At 45.8% G+C, this 19,358-nt stretch overlaps 1 protein-coding gene across 3 annotated transcripts in view; it reads left to right on the top strand.

Annotated features, from left to right (window-relative positions):
- Positions 1 to 19,358, top strand: part of LOC118318343 — a 107,305-nt gene that overhangs the window by 54,158 nt on the left and 33,789 nt on the right. The window lies entirely within an intron of this gene.

The raw sequence follows: 19,358 nt of genomic DNA, 5'->3' as shown, positions 1-19,358 counted from the left end.
GAGAACAGCTTTACGAGCCTCTCCAATTACCCAGTGCAGTGGCCGAGCTGCCGGAGTGACCGCACACATGTCACAACACGACCAGGGGGTTAGCTGCCATGCGTGTCCATTAACTTTTCCCACACTCCGCGTGCATGCAGGGACCGAAAGGAGGGAAAAAAAAGCCCCTCTGCTTCCTTCTTGGCTCCCTAAGTGCTACCATATGGTCCGCTCGCCCTCTCTCTCTCTCATGGTTCCTCTTTCTCTCTCTCCCACTCTCTCCCGGGCCTGTCACTGGGGCTGTCTTTGATTGCAGCCCAGACAAGCAAGAGCTTTATGATTTAAGCCCAGGGCTTGCTGTACCAAGCCCTGGATTCATTTTGAAGCCAAACTCCTCTCCTTCCCCTCCGCCCCCCCCCCAAACCCTTTGCACCCCCCTCCCCCCGTCCCTCCTCCTGCAGTTGCAGGGGAAGGCTGTTTTCTGGCAGGAAATGAATAGCTCCCAGATGAGCGCAGGAACCTGAGAGGTCGTGAGAAAGAGGCGAACCCCCCTCCGCAGGCCCGGCCTGCTGCCAGCCGCCGGGGGAATGTGGGAGAGCGCCTCTCTGACACACGCATCAACCCCTTTGCCCTCCACCACACCGCCTGACTGACTGACTGCCTGCCTCGGCGCTGGGCCCTGAGCCTGGAAATAGACTGATAGACAGGGCAACCGCCACCGAGCCAGGCAGCACAGCTCGTCAGCAGAACAGCCAGGCGGGGAAAGGAAAAGCTGTGGGAGGGGAGAGAGAGAAGTGTTGGATCTGTGTGGGCGGAAGTGGATCAGTGTGTGTATACTGTCTGAATCCTGACCCAAGTGTACCACACAATGGAAATTCATATGTGTGATTTCAGTTTACATAAGACTCGTATGACCCTGATTGGTTATTTGTGCAGATCTTGTATACATGCACACTCTTACTGACATGCTTCCCTCTCGCTGTCCCCGAGGCTCACACTGTATACACACACTCCAACAGGTGTTCCTTGTCCGGAACTAAGGCTTTTTTCCCTTTGGTTCCCTGTGTGCTGAACTAACATTTACTCCTCGTGAGGTTGAGACTGTTATGGTTGGACGTGGTCACAAGTTTAGCCACAGATGTCGAGGCGTATTTTAGGATCTTTTTTTTGTAATCATTGTTCTGCAGCAGCCTGACATGTTGAGATCACCTTTGACATTTCCCAACATTTTTGGCTTGTGACACCTTCAAAATGACGGCGTGCATATTCGTCAGACCCTCAATATTGGCTGTGGGACCTTGTACAGAGATTAGTCGTGAGTAGATGATGAAAATGGTGAGTTTTTCTCACTGAGTTTGAAAAGCAGAAGAAAAATAGTCAAAATCCACTCATCTACAGCTGCAACCTTATATATAACTGCACATAGTGACGTGTACAGACAATTGTCTTTAATACTACGGACATGATTTGTAACTGTGGTGCTGTTTGTCAATTCAATTGCTGATGTCATTTGTCTCTACATCACTGTTTCCCAATCTAAGACAATTTTTCTTTTCTAAGTGCGTACAGCCATAATTAACAGTTGACGATACAAGATGGACATGGTCCCCGGTGCGGAATTACAGACTCACACGAAGCTAATAAACAGCAATGTACTACTTGACTCACATTTGCCACTTATCCATTGAAGCTACTGTAGGGCAGAGTCCGAGAGCTGGACATTATGTGCAAATGCTTACAAAAGGGCATCCAGCTCTCATGGAGCTGATCTCCAGTCCCCCATTATTGGTGTATTACTCATCAGATTTGCTCGGTTCTCTCTTATTGGCAGTGACTCAGTACCCATCTAACTCTACAGTGCATACCCCCCTAATGCTTCCATCTCCCAGTCTCCCTGTTTTTCTCTCTTACACTCTTCCTTTGTTTCATACATGCACACACACACACACACACACACACACACACACACACTCAGTTTGTGCAGATCTCCTATGGTAACCTGTGGGCTCAGTAAACAGGACAAGCTGTCTACACAGAAAATCCCAGCAGTGTGCGTGCCCACTTTCCTTGGCTCACCCTGCATGGCAAACAAAAACCCCACGAGAGGCTCCCACCACCAGCCCATTCAAATGTCAGCCACCTTGTTTGAAGTCGCAGACTGCTGCGTAAATCCACGGTGTTTCTCACCAGCCTAGCCTCTCACACATACTCAAAAACAAGAACTCCAGCAAAGGTGGTCCTGTGATGCTGGACGATTGTTTCTTTTATAGTCACCCGCCTTTAGAAAGAGTCTTTTTCATTCCTATAGCCATCCTCCCCAGTTTTGGTTCGTAAACATGTTTGTGATGGGTTTTGGTGGATGGTTTCAGGGCATGATGACTTGAGGAGAGGAGGATATGGCAACCATACGAAGCCATCAGTTACAGAGTTGGCACATCCCCCAACTCTGGGCTTTGACAGTGATGACCCCATCACACTGCGCCTTTGTATGACCTGTCCTCCAGCTTCTCTGGAACCCAAGGCCAATTGAGTGGGTGGGTTCCCCCCCCCCCCCCATCACAACAAACAAATAGACCAGGCAAACAAGTTCCCACCACACCAGCGTCCAAACAACTGCCAATGGTGACAGTTTGGTTGGTTTTGATATCACACAAAGAGGTTCTTCATGAAGCACTTCTGAGCCTTTCACTTTCATCCTTCAAAGCCAAGTCTCCCAATGCTGGGGTCAGGGCCCTCAAAATTTCTCCCCAGAAAAACACAGGAAACTCTTATCAGACAGAAAAGATGATATTACCATCTATACTGCGAAATATTACGCGAATATTACTTGCTCGCTCGCTCGCTCTGACATTTTCCAGAAATTTTACTAGGGGGCTGAAAAAATTAGAAAAATGTCAGGACTTCGGTGCATGTCTGAAAGCAGCTACAGAGTTCATCTGCAGTATGCATGTCTTCAGGTATGTGTGTGCATACTCGCAGCCTACCAACTACTGCTTTTTCACACTACATCAACCTTTTTGTGTAGTGTTTTGTGGCTCTTTGCACATACAAGTTGGGCTGAGCTCCATTAATGTGGCCCAGGGAGACTTATGAAGTTCAGCAAGAGAGGGAAATAAACCCTAATGCAGTCAACTTGCACACTGTTTGGCGGTATGATCTACGGGCTCTGCCCTCGCGTGGCTGGTTTTATTTTCCTGCTTTTAACAGCCCCTTCGTGGAGGCTCGGGCCCCTCTGAGATGAAGGGAAAGAGAAACCAGATTTTTTTTGACCCTCGAATACATCAAACGATTCCGGATGTCCAGCTCTTTGTTTTCACTCTGATGGAGCTGAGATGGCGTGAGCTAGTTTGATGTCAATAAATCAGCACACTGGCTATTGTTGTTGTAAAGTCATGAGCATGGTGTTAATGATGTAATGTTAACTTTAAGGCCACACACACACACACCCACACACACACACACACACACACACACACATACACACACACACACACACACACACACACACACACAAACACAAACACAGGAGGATTGGATACAGAGCAGAGAAGTGTCAACACAGAAACTGATAGATTGAGCATGAACTGTGTTAACAGTTTTGTTTGTATTCTTTCATGGCTCACACTTCAGCTTTAGGAATAATGGTGAAATTATGGTGCTCCGGAAGAAGGAACTTGTTCACAAATGTGTGTGTGTGTGTGTGTGTGTGTGTGTGTGTGTGTGTGTGTGTGTGTGTGTGTGTGTGTGTGTGTGTGTGTGTGTGTGTGTGTGTGTGTGTGTGTGTGTGTGTGTGTGTGTGCGTGCGTGCGTGCGTGCGTGCGTGCGTGTGTCTGTGTAAGTAAGTAAGTAAGTATGGCGTGGGTGTGAGCAGCTTTGTAGACAGTTTTTAGTCCAGTGCTTCCATACTTACCTTTTTTGACATTATGATCCTTTTAATGCTCTGCTATTTGCCTTGTGCTGACAATGCATTTCCTTGCGATTCAATGTTGTACTGAATTGCTGAAAGTCCCATACTTCTTGAACAAAGTGAGTGTGTCCTTTCCTGTTAACTCTCAGTTTTATCACCTATTGGAGTTCCCAACACAAGTGTGATCTATGTATGCTTACTGCAGCAAGCTGATTGCAATTCATTAATTCCCACATCGGATTAACATATGTCATCTTGTGATGCACCTTTACACGTCATGGATATTTCCTGGGGTCATCGGGTGATTTAGATCTTTCAACATCTGACTCCCTCACCCAGGCAACCCAGCCAAGGTGGATCAAGATGCGGCTTGTGTCCAGGTCATGTCACACCACCCACTGTTCCCCTCTCCTGATTCACAGCCACCTTGAAGCAATCTCTGCTGCCTCTGACTAATTGCCCTATGCATACTGGATCCTGTGATGCCCAGCATGCTGTGGGCCCTGCAGAAGGACTTACCTGCAAACCGTCTGCATCCCCTCTCAGAAGGCTCGCACCGCACTTGCCACCTGTTTCATTCCAATTTTATCTACAATATACTTCCTCTTCCTTTTCTTGGTTCTCCTCAACCTGTCTGACCAGGGAACATTGTCTTAGGAGAATGATATGCCTTGGAGACTTCTGAGTTCTTCACCATGTCTGGCATTAGCGCCGTTGTGGCAGCAATATCTGGGACTTTACCTCCCTAGGTCAGTTTTCAGCTCCAAGTCTTGTGCTGTTGCTAGCAGGTATGAGGAGGTGGTCCTGGCAGCTGATGTTGGCTTCTCCCCAGCACTGACAAAAGTAATGTTATTTTCACTGGGTGGATATTCTTGCAGGGGTTAATCCAATTACAAATGGTGTCCACTATGGCCTTCAGGACTTGCTTATAGTGCCAGGGGTCGCACCCCTCGCCCAGGACTTTTGAACAGCCCCTGAGGATGGGCTCCAGGATCCCTCTCTCCAGGCACAAAGGGTAAGCTGGTGTCTCCACCTTCCCCCAGCAACAAAAGATGGATGGGCTGGGTAGAACGTTTGAGGGGTTGGTAGAACATCTGGATTAAGACTTTCTATTTTATGGGGCAAGGCTTTCCAAAACTCAGGCCATTTGAATCTGTGCTTCACTGCTTGCTCCCATCTTGTCCATGCCACCTGCCACAGTTTTGCAACCATCCTGCTGGCTCGCTCCTCCTCGACTAATGCTCACACCTCATACTAGATCAACGACCTCTCGTCCTTCCCTCGCACCTTATTGTAGTGAGGTGTAGTACTGCTGCCTAGGCCTGCCCTTCCATGAGACACTGCACGTAGCATCACCCTGTGCTGTAGCCTCAACTCGCCGGCATCCACTGCCTCAGTTGCCCTCCAATCTGTCCTGTCCCAACGTCGATTTCAGCCTGAAAGACTTTTGGGTCACTGGGTTCTCTGTATTGCAACACCTCCCTCTACTGGGTCACCATGAATTCTTCCTTTAGGCTGTTGATTGGGAGCTTTAGCTTGTTGTTCTGCCTGTAAAGGGTGATTGTCCTCTGGCTCTGGCTGCTTGGAAGCCAGGCCTCCAGCTCTTGCCCAGATAGATGATCTGTCTCTCAGGCTGCAGTCAAACACCGTTACCAGGCTTTTCCCAGTTTTCTCAGTAATGGATTGCATGGGTGCTGCCAAGTTTGAAGTGGAACTTGTCCTTGGCTTTTCCTTTCTTTAGCACCAGAGATGTGGACTTTACCGGCTTGAAGCTCATTCAAGTCCAGGTGGTCAGCTCCTCAAGGCCATTAAGGATTCACCTGTTCCCTAAAAGAGATGTTGACAATGTAAAAGGTTATTCTGGGTATTTCATAGTATCAAGAGTGTGTAAAACAAGGTATATATTGTCCCATAACATGGGAGAAACACACTGCGCAATGACTAAAAATACTTATATATCGCCTGTATACTAAAAGTTAAGGAAAAGTAAGGAAAATGTGAACCTTTTCATTGGACCACTGTCAGTGGAACAGAAGAGTGCATCTGTGTGAGTGAAGCAGCTGAGGTGACAACATATTGAGGCAACTCAAAATTTAGCAAGTTGACAGAGATGCACTTTCCTTTTTTTTATTTGAGCTTCAGTTCGGTCACTGTTTGTTCCCCATGCATTTAAGTATGTCACCACTGAGATACGTTGCATCATGTCGGAGCTCAGAGACATGAAATAGTATTATCCCGCCTTCCTCTGCTCCGTCCACGCAAAAGCAGCCTAAACTGTGACGTGGACCAGGAGTTAATCCTCTTTCCCTTTTTGGAGCCAGTGGCAGGAGCCACAGAGGAGCTGGCCCCAGAGATATGACCACAAGACACTGCAGACACAAAGCAACGCGTGTGTGTGTTAGTGTGTGTGTGTGTGTGTGTGTAATTGTTTGAGGGTTTGCACAATAAATAATGTGTGACAGTTAATGTCTTTGTGCGTCTTTACTTGTCTGTCTGCCTTCCAAACACATTGACAAAGCCTCAGTGTGGGTTTATTTGAGATTGACTGTGTGTGTGTGTGTGTGTGTGTGTGTGTGTGTGTGTGTGTGTGTGTGTCATTCCTCCCACCTCATGTGTTTGTGTAACTTCACCTTTGTGGGGTCCGATCTTAAACACTCCCACTAGACCCTGTTATCTCAGCTCCGGTTTGCATCATGAATGAGAAAAATGCCTGTGCGTTTGTGTGCACGTCTGTGTGTCTTGAGTTTGGTTTTGGGAAACTTGTCGTGGACTTGTAAAGCCCGGTTTTTTTCTGGGGAATGGTTCTAATATGATTACCCCTGAAGCTGTGATGCAGCCACTTAGAGCGGGCAGAGGAACTGAGACCTCAAAAGAATAAGTGGCATGTTTCTGATGGTATTGTGTAGTGTGGTCAAGTACACAGAGCATTATGTTTGCTTTGTTTTCCTCATTTGCAGTAGCTTAGAGAAAAAGAAGTGTGTCATCCCCAGGGGTGAAGACAAGTCATATATAAAGAAGATGACAACATTGCTACCATACATTGTAGATCAGCTTGTCTGTCTGACTTGACATTCACTGCCAACTTTCAGTACCAATGCAGGATGGAGAGTGTCCCCTTTAATTTGTGTCCCGTCACAATCAAACAGTTGAAGTTGGCTATGTTCAACTATAACCCCAATCTTATTGCCTACCCTTATCCATACATTAGCCATAGTTTATTTTTCCACAATCACACTATTTCCCTGCCATGTGGAAATATTGTTGACAGAAGATATTTTTCAAAAGTGGCACCGGGCATTAGTGTCATCATAATGTTGGGCTTTGCAGAATCAACCAATATCAAAGTCCCTTTCTTTTAATGACGGTGATAGTTAGTATTACTCCGCCAAAGATCTTACCTTGAAACATTCAACCCCACTGGCCTTGAAAGGGGCTGTAAAAATGTATACATTTGTTAGGTAAATGGTATGAAAAATGGTTTTCAAAAGAATAATCAACTTGTCTGCTATCATCCAGACGTCTAGGTGATGTGTCATTTCCCAATTCAAAGGTTAAGATTGTGTCAGATGACTTGTGCTTGTGCTTGCTGGGCTATTCATTGGTGCTACTGACAGAATTTACAGTATGCAACAGGAAAATGTACTCGCGGATATCAGTCATTACTCCTATAGATGGACTGACAAAAAACAATGGTCTAAACATCAAAGTAAATGTCACTATGAACCAATTCACACTTTATACTTTTTACTTCCATTTAGGAAGGAAAACGTTTAGTCACAGTAAATTTGTGGACACAAACAGGCTGTGTGAATTGTACACAGATGCACAGATGCACACTTTTCTACAACTGTATATTAAGGGTTGCTGACAAAGTTCTGCTCCTTCCAAGCCTCAGAACTACTTCATTACTAGAGAGGTTTAACTGCACATGGGATCTCTCTCTCTTTTTTTTTTTCAGTTCCATGTGTCCCGTGCTTAAATGGTCCCTTATGGTCTGCTGCTTTCTTTTCTTAGAATAGACATATTGTCCTTAGGCCCAAGCTGAAACCTTTACAGCCATCGTAATTATTGGCTCTGTGAACACTGAGTGGTGGAGCTGTCATATATTTGTGGAATCAGATAATTTACATGATCCACTAATCTAAAGCTGGCTTCTTCACTTCCTCCTGAACTCGTCCAATAGGCATTAGTGTGATGAGCATGTGGCATCCCTGGCTGACAGGGGCTGATGATTTGTTCTCAAGATCACAAAATCTCTCACTCTTGCGCACACACACACACACACACACACACACATACACACACATACCTATTCCTGATTTTCCCACGTGTGCCAAAGAATCAGCCACCAGTTGTTGAGCGCCCTCTCTTTCCCCCTGTAGTGTTGGCTGCGTGCGACCCTCCACAGACGATATCAGGGTAATTGACAGTGACTGGAAATATGCAGCATCATTGAGCCCCAACCCGTGTGACTAACAGGGTTACGGCCTCCCCCCTTTGAGACCGACCCCTCCTCTGAAGCCATCAGTGATATTCAATTTGTGTTAAAGCTCCCTTTGAGGGGCCCCCAGGGGCCCGATTTGATTAACATATTTTATGGTTAGCCCTTGCATGTAGCTGAAAGTGCTTCAGGCGCTGTATTAATAATAGTCAGGGCCTATTATGGTTGACTATGTGACGACAGTGACAGTGAAGCCTGACAGTGGTTTATGAACGCCTCTGTAGTGAAACCCAAACAGTCAGAGAAGTGACTGGTCTTCAATGGGACGGAGATTCCTGATTTTCACGAGGCCTCTCTGATTGTGCAGTTTCACCGGCGGCTCGGCCATGCCGGCTTGAGGCTAATAAGAAGTGATTCATGTAAGCGAGTCACAATGCTGCAGTGGCTTGAATTTTTTTTATTTTTTCATTTGCAATTCTCTCCATCACGTATCAGCGGAATGAAGCGCACTGCAAAAAAAAATCGAGGGTAGACAATGGACACCGTTTGTGAGCGCACTTTTCCCACAGTCCTATGTGTCATGAAAATGGACACACACTGACGCAAGGACAAAGCGACAGACAGACGCACACTCGAACCCGACTTCCGAGAGTGTCTACAGTAAGGACATTCCTGCACTCCACACGCCTCAATCATTGTCTGCTGCAGCCGTGCAGCAAACAAAAGAGGCGTCCTTTCTGCCTCCTCTGCCTCAGTGCCACAGAGCAGTAAAATGTAACCAGGTTACCCAATAAATGAGACTCCTCTCCGCTCAGTTTTTTATAGCTGGTTGATGGAATCTATATGTATGAGGAGTTCTTTTCACTCTCTCCTGTTAAACCCCCCAAAGTCCTTCAATAAATGCTTCCATGACATGGTTTATTTCAATAGGCTGGCACAGAGGATGGTCCCCTGTAAATGAATGCTTTTGTTTAAAAAACAAAAAACAAAAAAACTCCTCATTATCCTTCAGCGCCAGCGAGTCTTGTGATACTCATGCTGAAACTGTAAGTTCACTAGAAACTTACAAGATAACCCTTTTCTCTGTGCTTTCATTTTCCCTCAGACTATAAACAGCCTTTGACGGCAGACGTATAGGTTCTCATATATGGGGCAGTGAGGGAAAAATTTGCCAAAAGCTTAAGTTTCGCCCTGGGCCTGTAATGGTTTGAAAGAATGTAAAGCCCATGACAAAGGCGACTGCGAGGAGAAACAGAGAACAGGTGGTCATCGCTGTGTCCGCCAGCCTCAGCCCACAGACATGAAATCGACCGAGGGGTTTAGATTTCAGTGATAAAGACCCTGAGGTTTGTTTGCTCTTTATGTCTGCAAAGATGTGTGAAAAGATGCCGGACCTCTAACCCCTGCCAGAGTCTACCCCCAACCTTGGAGCTGGGAATAAGAGGTTAAGGATTCCAGTGCACAGGAAACCATCCGTCGGCGCTCGTTTGGGAAGGACAGATTGGATATGTGGGTGGAGGACGAGGCCTCGACCTCTGTTCTTCTTATTATCCGTTGTTTCGCTGGAGATGTGAAGGCTGTGCTCCTGAGGAATTGAATACACAATCAAACCCAGTGGTAGTTTGGTATATAAAATAATACAAGATAAAATTCCAAGGAATGAATTGATGCAAACCGTTTTGCCTGATGTTAATCAGTGTGTGGACAACCTCTCCATGTCCTGTGTTTTTTTTGTCCTGCAGCTTTGCTGTGGCTTTGTTTGTTTGCACACTTCTTTGCCAAAACCATTCCCTCTATTTGTACACAACCCAAAATATGTAAAAAAAAAAAAAAAAATCATCCATTTTTCACATAATCGCATTTTATCAAATGCCACAATAGAGATAACCCACATGATTTTTATATTGCATTTACTTGCTGAAAAGTAGTTTTACTCTGCAGGACAGGTCATGGTGGTTCTTCACAGTGAGTTACTATAAATGAACAATGATGAAATGAATGAAGAAACTGAATGGAGAAGTGATTACACTCAAAATAAAAACCTGCACACGCAAGCTGAGGGAGCCATGCAGTGTTTAACTGCATGTGTTTGACTGTCACTGTGTTTTATGTGTATGTGTGCCTTCTCCTTATCTATTCCCATCTGTGTGTGTTGTAACCATGAGGATGATGACAGATGAGCAGAGGGGAGGGGGAGGCTGGGTAATCGTTCAGCAGGCGGACCTTCAGGTGTGTGAAGAAGGTGAGGTGGGGTGGAGAGGATGTGAGGGGACATAAGAGGATTTTATGGTAGTGGTGTGTGTGTGTGTGTGTGTGTGTGTGTGTGTGTGTGTGTGTGTGTGTGTGTGTGTGTGTCACAGTTCTGCTTGGGTGAGCTTGAAGAATGCCCATGTGGATCCTGGCAGGCAAAGGAGGAACTCCTTTCATCACGTGTAGCCCGCTGCTGCTCACTTCCTCCATTATTTGCAGGAAACATTTTCAAAAAGAAATTGAACGCATGCTTTCCGGCTAATTCACAAACCACCTCATTCTGCTTTTTTCCCCTCATAGCTCTCCCTCTCTCTCTCTCCCTCTCTCTCTCTCTCTCGCTCTCTCTCCTCTAACCCATCCCTCCCTCCTTCCCTCTGCCTCCTCTGTAGTGTGGGAGCTGTCAGTGGCATTTGCTCTGACACACACTCGGAGCCCGACAGCCGGCAGGTCCCTGTGCTTTAAAGGGCAGCAGCTAATTAGCCATAATGGCTTCCATTTTGTCCCAGCCTTGCGTCATGCCTTTGATGCCGTGATTGTGAGCCCCCTGGGGGTAATACTAGACAATTTTCCATGTCTGATTTGTTTGAGGGGGGATGGGGGTGGATGTGATAACAATGATGTCAGGGCAAGAGAGAGATCATGTTTGTGTTTTCCCAATGAGTTATATGGACTTGCATCCTTCAAGTAGGTAATTGCTTCTCACGCAGTGATGTAGGGTTTGTTTCCCTTTCTGCTGTAAAGGAGTTTGGTCTAAGTGTTTGAGGCTGGAAAGGAGATGTGATGGTCGGGTATAGGGAAGTGTGCAAGTGAAGGAAAACTTTCAAGACGGACTTGAGCCACTGTATTAAAATATCCCGACACCCAACCCCCCCTTTTGGAAAAAGACTTTGTCGACTTCTTTGAACACAGACGTGATATTTATGAGGTATGGGGATGATGAGCTTCGACCGCTCTTGCATGAAAACTCTGCATCACCTTCAAGAGATCGTTTTGCAGGTCGCATCTGTACTATCCGGGACAACCTCCACTTAAACCCTGAAACTGTCCCTTGCTTTCACCCCATGTTGCCTCCGTCCCCCATGGATCTGGTTGACTAGTGAACTATGGAAGCAGAAACCCTTTGAACCTCCTCGAAACACACACACACACACACACACACACACACACACACACACAAATAAAACCAAAAGACGAGCACACACAAACAAAAGAATACACACACCACTGAGGCGCTAATGGTGCTTGAAGCCCAGTGCAGCTCTCCCTGGGAGAAAGCAAGAGGGAGAGATGAAGGGAACAAGGGGGGAGAGAGAAGAGAGGCGGGGAGGCATCAGGTTCCCCCTCGGCATCTCTAAAATAGGTTTATCTCTGCCAGGGAGGTGTCTCTTTGTGTCGCCACGGCCTGGGCTGAAGCGGGAGAGGATGCAGGCAGCCAGGGTGTAGGGAGACAAGAACAGGCAGAGGGTGAGAGCTCAAGAGAGATAGAGGACAGGGGGGGAGGTGAGCCTTCACTGGGATGGGACCACCTGCGTCGCCGTCTTCGCTGGGAGATTATGTGGGCAGACAAAGCGGTGCTGGAAGGAGGGCAGGGGCACCGGGGGAGCCCAGCATCAAGGGAGTGAGCAGCGTGAAAAGTGGATCTGGCGTGTGTGTGCCAGGGGTCTGCCACATACTGTACCACCACCCCGCCACCCTCCACACCTCCCCACCACTGCCTCCTGGAGGCTCTTGTCTCTCAGGATACCTCCACACCCCCTCCTCATCCTTCCCCAGTCTCGGTTTGACTCGTCTCCCATGAAGATAAAAGAGTGCCAGATGCAGCTGCAGTTTGTTCGTATTTACTGATAACTTGAGTCTGACCACTGCTCATTCAAGAAATATGACAACTGTCTAATTATGTCACTAAAATATGAAAAGTGGTCACACAAATGTTCAATGTAAAAAAAAACTTGTTCAGTCAGAAATGTTTAAAAAGAAATGTAAACTTTTTTTACGATCATCCGTTGAGCTTCATCAAATTTAAATCAAAATGCTGATCATACAAGGTCCAGACAACCCTAAGAAACACTAATACATGTTCTTGTGTGGTACATCATTATGGTTAGGATCATTAGGATTATGAGAAAAAAAATGAAAACCTATAAAGGAGCTGTCATATTTTTTACATGAGGTGTTTTTGGTGTTTCAAATCATGCAGTTAAAATGAAACATATATTAGAAAAATTATATATGCATATACGTCGGTACTATTTCAACAAAGTAAGTCATCAGCTACCATCTATTTACACATACTGAACCCCCCCCCCCCCCCCCCCCCCCCCCCAAAACAACAAAAAAAAAAATATATAGGTCCCTTACATTCATATGGTTTGGATCTGAATGTGCAGTTTTTTCTGTCCATGCTGTGGTTAACACGTTGTTTATGCTGGCGTCAAATTTTCTCATGACTTGCTGCAGGCTATGTGCGTGGATATTAGAGAGCAGCACATTTTGACATGTGTGTTTTCATAATTATGTGTGAATGGGTAAACTCTGCGCGCAGGGTGCAGAGTTGCTACATGTGCGGATTTCCTGCCTGGTTCATTCCTCACCAGTTGGTTTTGACACCTGTTTGCTGCTGTCGCTCTTTTTCTCATCTTTTCTATCACCAGAGCCGCTCGCGTTGAAATTAAACACAGACTCCTGTTTCTAAAGCGTCCATTTTAGTTTAACCTTACCTCCCCCCTTTTTTTTGTATTTATTGAAAGTTGTTATTTTTGGAACTTCTGAAGACAGAATCAGAGTCAGATTGTTCTGTTACCTCGGGTCATTAACCAAAACACACAATCTGATGTTACTTTGCGCTTATGCACTATAGTGGTTTCCTATTCTACCAGGTAGCTTTTATTCAAAGTGCCCAATCTTATTAATTGAGAAGATATTATCATTATAATTTGTTACATAAACAAGGCATTTGCATTGTCAGCAGAACGATTCAAGTGAGCTCTTTCCCACTGGTTTTGTGTGATTTGCTTTTCAAACAATTTCCTCGTAGAACTGCAATCCATCCATCACTATGCTCAGTGAAGCTGATATATTGTGGTTAAAATACCAAGGGCCGTGCGAGCCAAGGTCCTCCGAGTGGATGTAACCATCAATGATTGGTCAGTCCCCATTGTTTCATGCTCTGTCATTTGTCAAGATTAATAGCTGTTTCGGGTTAATTATTCCAGGTCTGGGTATTGGTCTGTAGCTGAACCCCAGCTCACCCCCACCTCCTCCATCAACGTACAATGACTTCTTTTGGACTTCCCCATTCACTGCAGCCAGTTCTTAGGTCTAATAATTGCAGAGTTACTTTTGTCTTTTTGCTGATGCTGGCTATTAGCAGAGCAACGTGTGCATCACGGGCCAGGTCTGGGCCATGCCATTTTTGATGGAGTTGGGGTCTCTGAGGAAGCTGCAGACCTCAGCAAATTCTCAGCCCAAGGTGAAGAAGGGAAACAGAAAGGGAGGGACAACAGAGGAGGACCGACCACAGAGGCAACCTGTGCTTCTCAAGTTCTAGCTGAATGGGTTTTTTTAGGTATTCATTGTGGCCCTCTCTTTCACCGGCTCTCTATTCTTCAAAGTACTGGCGGAGCCCGGGCTTGGCGTGGGTCTAAGCTTGCATCATTCCCAGCAAGAGCTCTGCGGCCGCCACTGACGTACGAATCATAATACGGTGGCAGCAGCTTTGTGCAGAGCGCTGGGGGGAACGGAGGACTGGCATCCTGCCGCTCACAATTCCTTTGTCCCACTGCAAGGTGCCGCGGCCGGCATCAAAACCGGGCAACAATAAGGGTCACCCTCAATGTATATCCCTCTCCCTCGCTGGTGCTGTGCCTGCAAACATAACTAGGTGGTAAAAAGGAGAAGAGGTCGTGTTTTAATGATTTAATGTGATCAAATATCTGATTTTAGTTCACAGAGCAGTGTAAGGAAGTTCAGTGGTTCGGTGATGACTCTCCTCAAAAACAATTGAACACATGTGCATGGGACGCCAGGTAACCAACTAGTCTTAGACCATTAGGAGATCATGAACGTGTATATTTTGTTGTGTTTGTTTACACACGGACACGCATGTGTGCGCCAGCAAGGGGTTTAATGTGTCTAGAGCACGGTAGGGGTCCAAAGGTCTGAGACCACTTTCCCATTCAAGTCAATTGAAGTGAATTGAAGTGAATGAGAAAGTGGTCACAGCTGTGTGTATATTCACACGAGGATAAACATGATATTTAATGAAAATACATCCACAGACTGCACAGTACACGTGCATGCTTGTTAAAGTATAGTAATAATCCAAATCCATTGCAAACCCATCACTTTAATAACAGTAATAATGACACGATTAATAATCTGTACTCTCATGAAAACGTTCACATTTTCTGAACGGACTCTTGCTGATGTCCACAGGAAACTGACACTGCAGTGAAACTGACTGAAGTTCTGCTCGTGTGCAGAAGTTTCAGTAAAAAAAAATTCTTGAGAAGAGTTCTGTTCTCCGTTTTTTTCTCTCTCCCAAAACTCATAGTGATGTTATAAAAAAAATCAGGTGAAACAGCCAATGATGACATTATTACATTTGCAGTAGTCAAACTACGAGTTCACCTAAGACACTGTTCAGAAGAAACTGTGGAGGTATTTATGATAACTTTTGAGGATACGGATTGTCATCCCATCCACACAAAGGCTAAAAATCACGCTAAATAATTCGATATACAAAGATTATCTTTTTGGGCCAAGGGGCATTATATTCTTCATAAAGGAAGTATTCACTGCAAGGCTTCTGTGTTTGACTGCATTATTTTGCATGAGCGATGCTGTTATTGTGTTGAACACCTACATTTGCCATCAGTTTTATCAAAAGTGATCATTACTGAAGGATGAGGTGCACTCAGTCGTAAAGTTTGCACGACATAAATCGCAAATTGCAAATTGTAATCCTTCAGTTGAGGTGCAAACATAAAAGCCACTAAACTAGGAAGTTTTCACTGAAGTGCAGTGAAATTAAATCCACAGGCTCAATGAGACATGAGTCAGTTGTCTTTATAGTTTGTCCTAGTTTTCAAACAGCTCCTCTGTGAAACGCGTGCAGTAGCCGTCCCCCATGACAGTGACGGAGTGTGTGATCATAATGATGATCCTGAGGGTGAGCCCACATTCCTCTCCCCAGCACGCTCCCTCGCTCTCACATCTCCACCATGCAGACCCCCAGCCGTCATGTAATAAATGTTCAGAGGTATAATCAATTTGCAATGCTTGGGGGGCATCTCTCTTGATTTAGCCTGTAAAAAAAAGGGGGGAAAGAGAGCGAGAGAAAAGGATGCGGCAGAACACAAACGACAAGAAGGGTCCCTGTGAGTGCGAGGCGAAAAAGAGGGGAGGGGGGGTCTATTAGAGAAAAGACTTCCCGTGGCGTAAATAGTATTCATGGATGACAGAGTGGTCATGGAGGATAGACGAGGGTCTTCTTCTCTGTGCAACTCGAGTTGACTCATTCTCCGCCTGGCTTTTCTTCCTGATGCAGCTCGCCAAGGGGCCCCTTTGTGCCCTAACAGCAGGTAGCAATGGAGTGGCAGGTCAACTCTCAGGCAAACACAAGTACCCCCTTCTCCCACTGACCCCTGCTGGGTATTTCTCTGTGCAAGAGTGAAAGTGTAAAACTGTGCATGTGTGTGTGTGACGTAAGAGAGAGGATTTCTCAGAAAAACACGAATTCAAAAATCTTTTGTGAAATAAACTACTGTCACTACACCTCTACATATACAAATAGTTGCTTTTAAACCGTTATTTTCCGAACTTTTTTGATCTGATGCTCTCACTATATTTTGCATGAGAGTTTTTCCTGACAGCCTCCTCTGGGAGAAAAAAGAACAACAAATCTAGTTAAGAATTGGATTGGATTTTTTTTGGACAAAACGATTCGTACACAAGAGTAAAGTCGTGTTTTGATGACCCCTGCTTCCACTACACTCTTTGACCCACACCAGCCATCGCTGTCATATTGTTTTTAAACAGATTTGATTCTTTTTACCCGAAAGGGTTTTCTTTCTCGCTCCATGGTAACTCTAACAGTTTTCCCAGTGGGTGGTTCACTCGGCCACGGGGCTAGAGAATGGAGTTACCCACATAGCACGCAGCCTAATCGAATAACCGCCCCAGCATGGCGCCCAGCGTGAGAGTCGTCCCCAGAGGGGAGCTTGACCGGAGGCTGCAGGTACCTTTCATTGCCGCCTAGCAGGCTGGCTCCTTTCCCCAGTGTCCTGCTGCTGGAAATTTGTCAGCCCCCTCTGGGCTTCTTTCTAGCAGTGTCAGCCGTGGGGCCCCTGATGGGAGATTTGTTGATATGATAACTCGATTAGACTACAGGATGGATGACATGGCCGCAGCCAGCCAGTCGGCAGCACACAGGGAGGTGCTGACCGCTCTCCTTAACCTCTCCTCAGGATCCAGGCGCCCAGCACCTGCCCTCACTCAATTAACCTCGCTGAGCAGGATCGTGGCCGGAGGAAAGGTTGAGGTCAGGGCCTGTTTAGTTATGAAGGATGATGCCGCTTGAGCCTACAGCTGTTTAGCATCGGGACTTTCACTCCTTTAGTAGCTGGAAGGTCACTCAGGAGCGCCACACAGTGAAGGCATCGGAAGCATCTCAAGTGTCTCTCAGTGTGTCGCCCATTGAAAAATCCTGAGCTGAATCAGACAGTTGTTCAATTAACTTTCTATTTAAGTCTATTATGTAAATGGTTGAACTTGTAATCGTCATGTGAGGTAGACCTCAGTGATTTCATTACCACTGGCATGTGGAAGGATGCACAGATCTACGGTTTCATTCTAGAGGGAATTTACAGTAATTAGCTGTGGTGATACTTCTGACACTGTCATTCAGTCCTGTGATCTTGTTCAACATTTCTTCTCTCAATAGTGCTGTTATCAACTGTACTCCGGCCACATTTCACATCTGAAATCAGATGGTATATAGCAATTCTCCAGGGTTTAATTAGCGGGGACCGTGGGGGCCGTAAAACCTTCCTCACCGGTTTTCACCACTGTTAGGACGGCCAAAAACACTTTCACATACACAATACCTTCTCTCTATCTCCCCCAGGTTATTTGCTACACGGTGCACTGGGGCCACTCAAGTCAATTAAGTTCACATCTCCACTTTGGCCAAACAAGGGATTGTGGTGATATGAGGAGCGCTAAAGACCAACAGGAGCCTCCCCTTCCCAGCCCAGGCATTGAGGAGTATCAAAAAGGACACCAAACAAAGGGCGGCCCCTCTGTGTCTCAATGACTCCTCTCTTTGTTGCCTTCTTGGGCCCCATAAAGGAAGAGGGACGCTCTTGTTTGCCCAGGAGGTGGTTTAATGGCTCTGGATAGAACAATGGCGCCACATTCAAGCCATCCAGAGGGGCTCATTATATGGGGCCGTCCCAAAGCGTGGGGTCCAAGGACGTTCCCACTGGAGCCTTGGGTGAATGGTGGCGATGGGCGGGGCGGGCCAGGGAGGGCATACAGGGGGGAAAAAGGAGACCATTGAGGTGACAAGCAGGTTCCATCTGCCCCCAATGCCTCCTCACCTTGCATCACGACAGCTAGGGGCCTCGCCGTGCACAAAGGCCAAATTTAGTGTGTCGGGGTGGCTTAAATCGCTCACTTTAGAAGAGACCATTGAGAGAAATATCAACACTGTAGACCACGGAATGGTGCATTGAGCCTCTCCTGCCCCCTTCTCATTGACCAAGTTCCTTTTCCTTTCAGTCCTTTTCTCCTTTTGGCTCCATTCAAGTCCCACTTCTCTCATCTCCCAAACTCTTCAGTCTAGGCCATTTTCCCATACCTTGCAAAGGGGCGGATGACAAGAATTAAGTTAGTTCTGGCCCGGCCCAGAGGTTTTGTCCTCCCTGAGCGGTGGCAGGTAAATGTGACCATGATGAGATGGATCATCAATCACCAGCCAATCTTCTCTGGTGATCTTACATTGGCACCAAAGACCCCTGAGGTCAGCAGATGTCAGTAATATGTGGTCAAACACGAATTTAGGGTTTATGAGCTTATGGCTGTTGGTCTGTTTTGGAGACATTTAGCAAATATAAAGGAATCCAAAAGTAGTATTCTTCTGTGCAATGAAAACCTCCCTGTGACATGGATAGACTGGCCTTCAATTTGCATTTGGCTAAACCTGACTAGATTGTGATTTAGCTAAAAAAATTAAATCTTCAAACAATTGCCTTGATATGCAGCTCATTATCATTATCCTCTTAGAAAGAAAAGAATACAATTTGTGTTTGACGCAGGACTATGTATAAATCAGAATTTAATAGCTCACTTTCATTTGAATTCTGTTCAAATGACTTGTACTTCAAGTTCAGTTTCCTCCAGCAAGCTTCACAAGTAAACAAACCACGCAAAATACATGGAATTTCCACAAACGATTGGAGTGAGCAAATTTATGAAATTTCTCACACGCTAGTCTTTAGATTTGATATAAGAAGAAGTTTGATTTAAAAAACTGTCTTCTATTTTTAGGAACTCGGCAGCTTTTGTCAGCATAACCCTTAGAAAAAATATTTTCTAAATGTGCCCTGATGTTATAGTAGTCCATGAAGAAGAGTAGAATCTTCTTTAATCATTAATATTTCCAAAAACAGTCAAGTGATGGAAAATACTGACCCTCTGGTCACACCACTGCTTAAACCACTGCCACAGGCTGCTGCTGTCCAGTTTGTTCAGAAGTTGGCTGTGTGGATAGCCACAACA

The sequence above is a fragment of the Scophthalmus maximus genome, chromosome 13 (assembly GCF_022379125.1).
Source record: "Scophthalmus maximus strain ysfricsl-2021 chromosome 13, ASM2237912v1, whole genome shotgun sequence".
Lineage (NCBI taxonomy): Eukaryota > Metazoa > Chordata > Actinopteri > Pleuronectiformes > Scophthalmidae > Scophthalmus > Scophthalmus maximus.
This window is presented reverse-complemented; position numbering and strand designations above follow the sequence as displayed.